The sequence below is a fragment of the Salminus brasiliensis genome, chromosome 19 (genome assembly GCF_030463535.1).
Source record: "Salminus brasiliensis chromosome 19, fSalBra1.hap2, whole genome shotgun sequence".
Classification (NCBI taxonomy): Eukaryota; Metazoa; Chordata; class Actinopteri; order Characiformes; family Bryconidae; genus Salminus; species Salminus brasiliensis.
In genome coordinates this window covers 32,756,435-32,768,828 of record NC_132896.1, presented here as the reverse complement: position 1 = coordinate 32,768,828, position 12,394 = coordinate 32,756,435, and positions in this window count along the sequence as shown.

The window sequence follows — 12,394 nt, the reverse complement described above, 5'->3', positions numbered from 1 at the left end:
ACTGACAAGGTGGTGGTGAGTGTGTGTGTGTTAGTAGTGTGTGTTGCGCTAGTATGAGTGGATCAGACACAGCAGTGCTGCTGGACTGAGAATAGTCCACCAACCAGAAATATCCAGCCTACAGCATCCTGTTGGCACTGATGAAGGAATAGAGGATGACCACCACAGACTGTGCAGCAGCAGATAAGCTTCTTTCTCTGAATTTACAACTACAAGGTGGACTCTAATAGAGTGGACAGTCTATGAGCAACACACACTAACACACTCACCACCACCACCCAAATACTACCTACCTGCTCTATAGTGGTCAGTCCTGGGGGGTCCTGCGCGTTGAAGAATAGGGTGAAGAAAAGCTAAATGGGAAATGGAGCTCATATAATAGGCCCAGTTCAATCCAAACCAGAGGAGGCCATGATATTCCCAGATGACTATATATATATAAAACAGCTATAATAGAGGTGATGTACACATATATTTGATATTTTTTCATTATTAGAATATGTGACTATGATGATGTGAATGTTTACATGTTCTTAACTTCGATAGCAGTCTATTATCAACACATACTGTGGTGTTTTACTTTCTTTCTTAAAGGGGAATTCCATTGATTGTTTAAAATCTATGCAGAATTAATTTACATTTACATTTACGGCATTTAGCTGACGCTCTTATCCAGAGCGACTTACACGGTTACTGGTATTACAGAGGCGGGCCAATGTAGTGTTAGGAGTCTTGCCCAAGGACTCTTATTGGTGTAGCGCAGCACAGCCACCCAGACAGGGAATCGAACCCCAGTCTCCCACATGGTGTAGTAGCTCACTGTCAGGTAGTGGTGTTATCTGTTGCGCCACACCAACCACAATTAATGGATGCAGAGTTGTGATGTAAACTCATTCATTCAGATCTGTTTAAAGAGAAAGACACTTACTGACCCTAGACTTCAACACAAATACAGCCATTTTATTTGTAGGTACATCTGCTATGTACCTAATCTAACTGAAAAAATAATCAGTAAAGAATCGAGCAGGTTTCTATACTATGCACCCAATACTATGTGAAGAGCACTTGGTACTATGTGGTGAGCACCTGATACTATATGGTGAGCAATTGTTTTCCCCTGGTCTATTGGGTGTTTACCACATAGTATCTGGTACTCACCTGGTAGTATCTAGTGCTCACCACATAATATCTAGTGCTCACCACATGGCATAGTTACTCGTACTCACTTGATACTCTCTGGTGCTCACCACATAATAGCTAGTGCTCACTACATAGTATCTGGTAGTATCTGGTGCTCACCACATAGTATCTGGTGCTCATCCCATAGTACCGGGTGCTCACCTGGTAGTATCTCGTGCTCACCTGGTAGTATCAAGTGCTCACCACATAGTATCTGGTGCATACCACATAGCATCTGGTGCTCATCTCATAGTACCGGGTGCTCAACGCATAGTATCTGGTGCATACCACATAGTACCCGGATGCATATCTCATAGTACCGGGTGCTCAACACATAGTATCTAGTGCTGACCTAATAGTATCGGGTGCTCATCTGATAGTGTCTGGTTTACCTAAAAAACAATACACAATATGCCTTCCAGGGGCTCTGTAGGTATCAGGTCATATATTTGTAACCATTTTGTGTAATAGTGAGTTTTCTGAGTGAGTTAGCATTTGAACTCTCACTTTGGACACCTGGTTCATATCATCACTATTGTAAACAGTTCTGACTTTGAGTGACGCTGTTCACACCTTAACCAGTTAAAAATGTTGAAAAATCAGTGGAATTCCTTTTTAATGTGATTATTTTGTGAAGACTTTACCCAGGATGGATCACTCATGTCAGTGAGAAGCTGTCTGGACGAAGAAACTGAAGGGGAAACAAAGGGCTATGTTTGTATTGGATGTTGTATTACTATTCAAATCTATTTTCCAGTATGTATTTGATTCGTCTCATGTACTGCTACAGAGCTTCCTGTCTGAAGTCTGCAGATGCAGAGCATAATTTACAGCAGTGCAGTTGGTTTACTTGCAATATTTGCAAAGTGTGTTTTGTATCAGAGACATTTCTATAAAATGAATCTTTTTTACAATCTAGCAGAATGATTACCACGTTTCTATAAAACACAGTATAAACAAAGGACAGTCAAGCAGCAGGGCAGGACCTGTTTTCCCACCCTGCCCTCTCCATATATCGCACAAGATCCCTTCAAAGGCCGTAAAAATGCAAGTACTGCTGCATTGGTGCTCATGTAAGTGTTATCATAATAATATTTTTGTAATAAACAAGTGATTTTCTATTTCTCCTCTGCTCTGGCTTCACTGTTTGACTCCCAAACTGTTGATGAGCTTTGTGTATTTGTACTGAGAATTACAATTTGGCCGCCCCCGAGGTCCATGTTGACTTTGTGCTCAGCGCTGTATTGGTTTAACTGGCCGTGGAATGCAGTGAGAAAATCAAGCCGCTCTTTTCAGCGGTGGGGAATGGGAGCAATAGTCGCAGCGGGATCTGGTGGTTATTGATCCTGGGGTAGAGTTACACCGATGGGGCCTTGGTCCACATAGCTGTTTCTGCACTTTCCACAGGAGGCAGTGGAGGAGGACAAATCCACCACCTTCACTAAAGCTGGAAAAGTGAGAAAAACACCCAGAGACGGTTGTTTTTATATCCTCCCAAAAAATATGCAATGAAACCAGTTTATAGAAAAACACATAATTCCCCCAGTCTCGCCCAATCTCACCCTACACTGTTAAAACTCTAAGTTCCTTGAGGACCTTTCTGGGGTTCTTCAATTTGAAACTGTGGAGGAACCACTTAAGATGCTTTGAGGAACCTGAAAGGAACATTTTTCTTCTAAAAGCTTTTATTGAAGGTTCCTTGATGCACCTTATGAGGTTCCTCCATTTGAAGAACCTCCAAAAGTTTATTAAGGCATTTATACTTTTACCAGCAATATTGATGCCTCCTATTAGAGCAAGGACACAGCACAGTGTGTGACAGGGAATCTAGGGCTCCATCTAGTGTTCATGTTTTTAAGACATTGAACTCTAGAGTGAGACTTGATGCTTTCAGGGCAAGGATAGCAAGGATAACAGCAATGCACCGGTGTGCAGCAATTAAGTGGACAAGTGTAAGAATCTGAGCCACTTTGACAAGAACCAACTGTGATGTTCTAGACGACTGGGTCAGAACATCTCCAGAACATCAGGCAGGTCTTGTGGGGAGTTCCCGATGTTCAGTGGTCAGTACCTACCAAAAGTGGTTCAAGAAAGGACAGTGCTGGAAGACTGGGACCCTCTGCTGGGGTCCTCTCCACCTGCATCAGACCAGCTGCCACTCATCAGTCCGACCACCAGGCTCCCCCACCACCCAATGCACCCAGACCAGCTGCACACCCTCCTGCCACTGCTACCTGCCTAATGACCATGTTAAAACCTAAATGGACTCTTAACTATTGTCCACTATTAATATCACCACTATTAACCATCATTACTCTGACCATCACTGCTATGACTATATTCAGTTATTCTACACCATGATTATTATATTATGATTAGGAATATGAGCAGTACAACAGTTTTGATGCTTGGTGACTTTTATCAATAATTTATAAACAGTTCTGATCAGAGGAGGACGGGTCGGGTCCCCCTTGTAAGTCTTAGCTCCTCCCAAGTTTTCTTATGTAGTTGATATCTTGTATTTTTACTAATTATTGATTGTGCAAATCTGACAACAACAGTTGTTAAAAGCTACACAAATAAATTTGCACCTAAAGCTTATTGATGTGATCCATGGAGGCCCTACCTCAGAACTTATAGAGTGCAGTGTGGAATAAGAATGCTATCAGTGGCACAGTGCTGCTGGTCCATGCTATTTTTTGTCACATCAGCATTTTTGAGTCAAAGGATTCCTGGAGCTTGCCATCATGTCTACAGTCTGCAGCAAGGTGGCAGCAGCACTCCATAATAACACTCAGCAATAACCTAAACAGGTTATTTATTTATTTATTTATTTTTGCATGTCTGCATTCTTACACATTAAGGTATAATGAGGGGTTCGATAACCTCCAGAGACCCGGACTTTTGCTTGGTGTGCATTTTTAATTTCTCCTAGCTATTTGGGATTAGTAGTATCAAAACTAAACTTCGTAGTTTGTAAACTCTCTTTGTACAGGAAGTCGTTTTTGCAGAAACAAACAAAAAAAAAAAAAACAATGTTCTTTATATGAGGCCAAACGCCAGATTTAAATGGTCCAGAGAAGCAGAGGTTAAGTGATGCCATAGAAGAGCCGCTGTTGGTTCCATAAATTAACTGGAGAGAGAACCAGTTTGGAACCAGTTTACCAGTTTAAGGGATCTTCCTTCAGAACTTTTCTAGATCCTTTTACTAAAGGTTCTTCACACTCATGGAGCTCACGAATTATAGTCCTTTAAATAATCATCTTTTTCATTTTCTTGGGTTCTACAATTGCAGATGTCTTCAAATCCAGCTTCCAGTCCTGAATCTCGGTTTAGTTGGTTTAAAAGATTGTGGCCTTCTCACTCTACTGACTCGAGGTGAACCGCATATCCAAGCCCACTGTTCAATTTGGGCCAAGAGCTACACATTTAAAAATGAAGTCGCTACTAATGGCTTTTTGAGTGATGCCATGGGAAAAACAGAGTGAAGAATATTAAACTTCCTTCATCCTCTTCATCCACACATTTTACAAAAGTGTTTCTCTATGGAACCAGAAAAGGTTCTTCTGTGGCGTCACTCAAAAAAACATCGGTACTGATTCACCTATATTTCAGGTCAAACTGAGCAACGTTTAGTTTTATAAAACACTGAAAAACATAAACATAAATATGGAATCAGTTTAAAGAATACCTTTAAAAACTGTCTGTAGGCCATCTTACAACCAAGGACGACCACTTACCAGAGTGCATTAATACAAAATGGAAACATGGGAGGGGTAGACCACTGGCTAAAGCTTTATGAGGCAGACAGACACCACCGCCTTCGAGACGTGACACATCTATGCATTTTTGCTCCACTGGTCAGCAATACTTGTGAGTACAGTTTCCATAGACCACTTGATGTTTTTTTTATTGGATGATTTCTTGTATTGTTCACTAATGTTTTACTAACATTGACAAACGTTTTCAACGTTTTTTTACAATATCATTTGTTCATTACCTATTTCTCTAATCTGTTTTTTACGTTTATGCTTGGCTACATTAGGTGAGAGTCACCTTCCACATACTCTGTGTTTAAAAAAGGGTTGATTAAAACATTATTGGAGAAATCGTATATTACAGACAAATGGCAATAATGCAGCAATGTACGAATACTGAATATAGCATTGTATTATTATTTGTGATAATAAATAGTAGCATATAAAAACTTTGCAGAAGTTTCTGTATCCTTAAAATTGGTTTAGAATGAAAATATCAACAGCAAGGATGTTTTTGCTTAAAAAAAATAAATATAAATACATTTTATAGAATGAGTAGTTAGACCATGTTGTTAGTAAAGTTATTTATATATGCTGTTTAAAACACATGAGTAATTTCTTTATTACCATGTATTTATTACCAAGAGTCTTACCATGATTATTTCTCACGGACAGTAAAATAATAAAAAACTAAATTAAATTAAATTTTAAAAACAAAATTAATAAAATAATAAAAACAACATATCATGCCTTTTTAACTAAAAATGTATGATTGCATTCAGAAACACTGCCAGAACAAAATTCCCATAACACCATATACTTCAATAAAAACACCATAGATAAATACAAAACAAAATACACAATGTACAATACATGTATAGGTGTACAAAAATGTAAAAGCATAAAAATAAATAAATATGTATTATATTTATTTATATTTATATTTATATATATATATATATATATATAATTCTCTTATTGTACATTGTACATTTAGGGGTTTGCTGTATTTTTTTGTATATATATATATATATATATATATATATATATATATATATATATATATATATATATATATATATATATAAAACTAAATGTACAATGCACAATAAGAAAATTTGCAATATATGTATGGGTGTACAAAAATGTCAAAAAAGGAACAAATGTAAAAACATTTAAATAAATAAATAAGATAAGATAAGATAAGATAATCCTTTATTAGTCCCGCAGTGGGGAAATTCACAAATAAATATATATATATATATATATATATATATATATATATATATATATATATATATATATATATATATATATACAAAAAAATACAGCAAACCCCTAAATGTACAATGTACAATAAGAGAATTTACAATATATGTATAGGTGTACAATAATATAAAAAGCAAAAGTAAGAAATATAAAAACATAAGTAAATAAATAAATAAATGAATAAACAAATGTCCTTTCTGGCCATCAGAGTCACATTAGATTTAGTACTAAATATTTTATCCTGCTATTATTTTTTAAATATCTATAAAAAAAAAAAACGACTGTTAATTCACACGTTTGTTTTACGTATTCCTCCAGAGCAGACACCCTCAACCTGAGCCATTCATGATGAACAATGGATGACTCAAGTAACTGCACCAACACCACCATCCTCATCCCCATCATCGCCTGCCTCTGTGAAGCTTTGCTGATGTCTATCATTGTAAATATATATCTCATATGTACCAAGAAGCAAAGAGAGCTCGGACAGCGCATTTACAGTAAGTGAAACTTGCTTCAGTTAGAAATGTGGGAGGGGTTGAGTTTAGTGTGAGAAACTCATAAATCCATTTCTTCTGAATCGGACACCATTACACTGCCAGAAAAAAAGGTACAGTGAAAGTAAATCGTCCATCAGAAGCATTTTGTGAAAGACATGCGAGAGTGAAGAACCTGTTAGGGGTTTAAAGAAGTGAGGGAAGGTTCTTCTCACTCACATACATAGTTTAGTGAAAGAAATGTGGTTTTCTTCAAAGAACGTTTTGTCACACCTTTATTTTCCTATGAGAAAAGAGAGTGTCTGCAGCTTAAAAAGCACAACTGCAGTGGATTTTGGGTGATGCCTTGAAAGAACCACTTTTATTTGGTTCCATTAAAGGACGTGTTGGTAATAGACAGAAGTATGAATGTGAAGAACCTTTACATCAGGTCGTTTCTTTAGATCTTTAAAAGGTTATGCTATTTTATGAGGGCAACAGTGGTTCTTCTAAGGCATTGTCAAAGAACCCTTTGAAGAACCTTTATTATTAGGACTGGATGGTACCATTCTGCTCCCTAAAGCTTGGTGCTGCAGACAGAATCACCAAAGTGACAAGTAAGGTTCCTGGATGTGGATGTATCTGATCTATGAGGGCAGTTCAGCCTCATAGATCTCCAGTATGATCCGTCCATCAATGGTGTTTGTTCAGCTTTGTGAATTCTAATGTTTTTGCCTGTCGTCCAGATTTGGTCAGCTCAGTGATTTGTTGCAATTCAACACATGAACAGCAAAGTGAGCAGCAGGAGTCAGAACAGGTGAAGATCTTAAACTTAAAACATAAAGTTAAAACATGGGGAGGTTTCTGTGATTTCCCATAAAAAGATACGTTTGTTTAATTTTGCTGCAGGATGAGACCGAAGATGATGTCCAGTACGCTGCGGTGGATTTCAGGAGAAAGAGAGAAGATGCACAGGCGAGTCAGACAGAAGGAAAAGCAGAGGAGACTATTTACACTGGTCTGGCGAGTCTCGGGTTGGAGTAAAGCTCGTGTATTTTATTATTTATTAGTTATAGTTTTATGTGTATATTGTTGGTTAAATGCAATGAAAATAAAATTGAACTTTAAAAAAGTAGTGATTTTATTTTTTTAAGATTTGATTTTTACTGACCCGACTAGATAAGGAGCAGTTTTTATCTAGTCGGTCAGTAAAAATCAAATCTTAAAAAAATAAAATCACTATTTTTGAATGTATTGATTTATGATCAAATTGATATTTATTGTATAATGTACTGTAATTACAAATAATTTAGTGTTATTAGAGGGAGCCCTTGGGCTGATTTGATTTATTTGCAGTTATGGGGTATTGGAGATTAGACTCGCTCAAGCTAACTTGCAAAGCTTTATTGTTGGGGATGCAGTATTAACAGTCCAACAGTAGCAGTTATGAATATCTTTTTATTTTTTTAAATTTATATTATTTTAAAACCTTTTTTTTGCCAAAATGCTAAATACATTATAAATTACAGTGACTTTAAAATAATAAAGAGTTTTTATGAATAATTAATTAAAAATGAAAAGATTTTATTTATTTTTTTAGCTGTGGGACAATGAATGTTAACACATACAGTACTGAGCAAAAGCTTAAGTTATCCATTAAAATATTGTTTATGCTGGAATTCTCTAAATGAATAAAAAATAAATAAAAAAAAGCTATTTTCAAATACTTACATTTTCTGCTTGCATATATTGTTGATGTCAGAGCAAAACCTCACACCAACTGTTCCAGAGGGAAGGCGGTGTTATTGCCCACTACACCAATACGTTTATAAACACCTTACAGATCATCAATAAGCAGTTATTGAACAAATACAGTGAGCTGACTCTTACCACTGCTCTGCCAATAGGTCCCTCCAATTGAACCCCAATCAGGGTCGTTCTTTTGGGGCTTTTTAGATATTTCTAAAATATCTATCACCTGGCTACATGTTTTCCTCTTGTTCTTTCATGGGGTTTTATCTAACAATAGATTTTGGTTTAAGCTACAGTGTTATGTGGGTCAGTGTTTGACTGCTCTTTGTATTGTACTTTAATAATAATTATAATGATAATAATAATGTACAATGGAAAATGACCCCCAAAAGTACAACAATGAAATAAAAACAGAAATAGAAACAATACTGGAAAACAAATTGACTTAACATACACACACACACACACACACACACACACACACACACACACACACCCACACACACACGCACACACAAACTACAAACATGTAACGGTGTAACTGTGTAACGGTGTCCACTGCTCTTTCATGTCGAACAGGAAGCATAGAGCATCGCAGTAGACCTCATCCTGTTTGTATGAGGTCAGGCTGAGGTTTCAATAGACGCTACCAGATCAGCAGAAGCTGATAAACACTTCCCATCTCATCATTCATTCGTTCTGACCACAGCCGAGTGCAAAGTGCAGAGGGTTTATTTATAGCCATGAGTAGTTAGAAGTGCTTGTGCAGACCCAGTGTAAAGTGTGTTGCTTCTCTACAGCAGAATTTGAGTTCTGAGCCTGTTTTAACATAAAATTCTAAATAAAGCATTGAGTTGGTTGAACACCAATAGATCAGCCATAGCACTGAAACCACAGACGTCTACAGGGAATTACATTGGTTATCTGGTTCTAAAAGCACGTGAAGGCAGCAAGCAAACAGTCAGTTCAAGAAGGTGACCAAAAATTGGGCAAGCGTGAGAATCAGCGACAAGAACCGAATTGTGACTGGGTCAGAACATCTCCAAAAGGTCTTGTGGTCACACCAGGCAGGTCTTGTGGTGTGTTCCTGGTATGCAGTGGTCAGTACCTACCAAAAAAGGTCCATGCAATCCAATCCTTGGAGGCCCCACCACACAACTTACAGGACTTAAAGGATCTGCTGCTAATGTCTTGGAGCCAGATACTACAGGACACCTTCACTCTTGCAGAGTTCTTGCCTGGACGGGTCAGGGCTGTTTTGGTGGCTCGACGGGTCAGGGCTGTTTTGGTGGCTTAATGGATCAGGGTTGTTTTGGTGGCTTAATGGATCAGGACTGTTTTGGTGGCTCGACAGGTCAGGGCTGTTTTGGTGGCTCGATGGGTCAGGGCTGTTTTGGTGGCTCGATGGGTCAGGGCTGTTTTGGGGGCTCGATGGGTCAGGGCTGTTTTGGTGGCTCGATGGGTCAGGGCTGTTTTGGGGGCTTGATGGGTCAGGGCTGTTTTGGTGGCTCGACCGGTCAGGGCTGTTTTGGTGGCTTAACGGATCAGGGCTGTTTTGGTGGCTCGATGGGTCAGGGTTGTTTTGGTGGCTCAATGGGTCAGGGCTGTTTTGGTGGCTCGACGGGTCAGGGCTGTTTTGGTGGCTCGATGGGTCAGGGCTGTTTTGGGGACTTGACGGGTCAGGGCTGTTTTGGTGGCTCGATGGGTCAGGGCTGTTTTGGGGGCTCGATGGGTCAGGGCTGTTTTGGTGGTTTGATGGGTCAGGGCTGTTTTGGTGGCTCGATGGGTCAGGGCTGTTTTGGTGGCTCGATGGGTCAGGGCTGTTTTGGTGGTTTGATGGGTCAGGGCTGTTTTGGTGGCTTGATGGGTCAGGGCTGTTTTGGTGGTTTGATGGGTCAGGGCTGTTTTGGTGGCTCAAGGGGAACTGACACATAGCGTACGTTCAACCTCTGGAGTTTCTTGAGAACCAAGGGTAAAGTGGTGCTGTGAGTTTTCATTTTTAAGGCCTGACTATATTTTATTTACAAATATTACAAAACAAATTATGGATTAATGAAATTAGCTCATAATCAGAAGTGAAAACAAGAAAAGAAATAGTGCAGTTTTACAGTTGACTTGATTTGCCAGTGTAATCCAGCTGCAAACAATACAAGTGTGAGTAATAATTTGTATACAGAACATGGAAAACATATTACACATATATACATATTTTAACATTATATAAAAATACATATATATTTCCTGTTGTGTAATTGGCTTTGGCTTCACTAAGTTGGTCTGTGGTCAGAAAAAGGGGTGAATCTGACTTTGGTGAAAACGTTCTCCTTCATCTTCTCAGAGAAATGTGAAGCAGCGAAGTAGAACTCATCATCATCATCGTCATCATGGTCCTATCACAGAAAAAGACCAGAGCTAAAATGAGAACTTCCAGTAGGTGGCGGTATAACCTCAGTAATCAAGTTCTAGCAGGGGCCTGTAGCTCCTCTGAGAAGGTTTGGAGGTTTCTCCTCATCCATGTAGAACCCTCTTTGATTTTGAAGAATTTCCTAATGATTTGCCATGATTTACAGAATCACATTATTAAACACGATATTTAAGGACATTTTTTCTGTGATATGTGTGTTTATTGCAATATGTTGTCATGTAGAGCATAAAAACCAACCATCAGCATAAAAATACTTCTTCGACTTCTTCAACTTCAATTAAATTATCCTCCCATACTGAGTACTGTGATTTTTACTTACAATATTCTTCACTCTATTGAATTAAATAAGACTGATTACACTCCTTGTAATGAAACATGCAGTTAATCAGTGCAAACTTTTTTTTCTTAATTCAGTTTAGTTTTATTGTCTTAATTCCTGTTTTGATTTTTATTATTATCTGATGTCGACCTGAGGAGGACGGATTCCTCTTTTGAGTCTTGGATCCTCTCAAGGTTTCTTCCTCTCGACCCGAGAGAGTTTTTCCTATGTTGCCACTAGCTTGCTCAAAAGAGGCTCAGGCCCGCATCTCTGTAAATCTGCTTTGTGACAACATTTGTTGTAAAAAATCGATATAAATAAAATTAAATTGAATTGAATAAACACTGACGATAATAATGATACACTCATAAAAGCATATCGTGTACCACAATAACAAAATTCATCACAATACAATAAAATATTGTCAGATTGCCTCAACTTTTCTGTAGTGCACTGGGTCTACCACATGGATCATTTGTACATTCGATTGGAAAGTTGTGCTGATGGTGATCTACACTGCTTTTCATATATTTTCAATCCTTACTTAAACATGACTTTTCACACATGACTTTTTATTTTAATATAATAGAGTTATCTGAGTGTGTGTCTTTTATAAATGAGGCCTCTGGTCTGGTATGAGTTGCCCCCACCATTCTTTACCAACTACATTGAAGTTTAAATGGGCCAACTGTCAATCTTCTAGTTTCTGCTACTATCCTTATTATTATTATTATTATAATTATTATAAATAATAATAACTATCATGCAATTTTCCAGATGTGGTCTAGATGACTGTGGTCATGACGAGTCTCAAACTCATTAACTGATGTGCCGTCTGAATGTGGAAACTGAGACATGAAAAAAAGGCTGCTTGGTCTCTAAACTGGTGTCAAAACCACAACATGTCTTGGAGGTCCAACAGCTTCGGGTTTTGGGTTTGCAGATGCAATCTACACTTTACTTGTGTTCTTTTGTTTTAGAAAAGTCCCCAGTGTGGTGCTAAAACTGTAAAACTAAAACTTAAAAGCTCATGTTGGTGTGTTTGACAACACAGTTAAGTAAAAAAAGAACATTATTAGGTACATACATTCTTTTTAACTACATTTTGGATTGGTGGTACTATAACTGAACTAAATACAGTGAAGAAATATCTTGCAATTATCTTGTGAAGGAAAAAGTTAGAACACCCCACATTTATTACCACTTCAAATGTGTC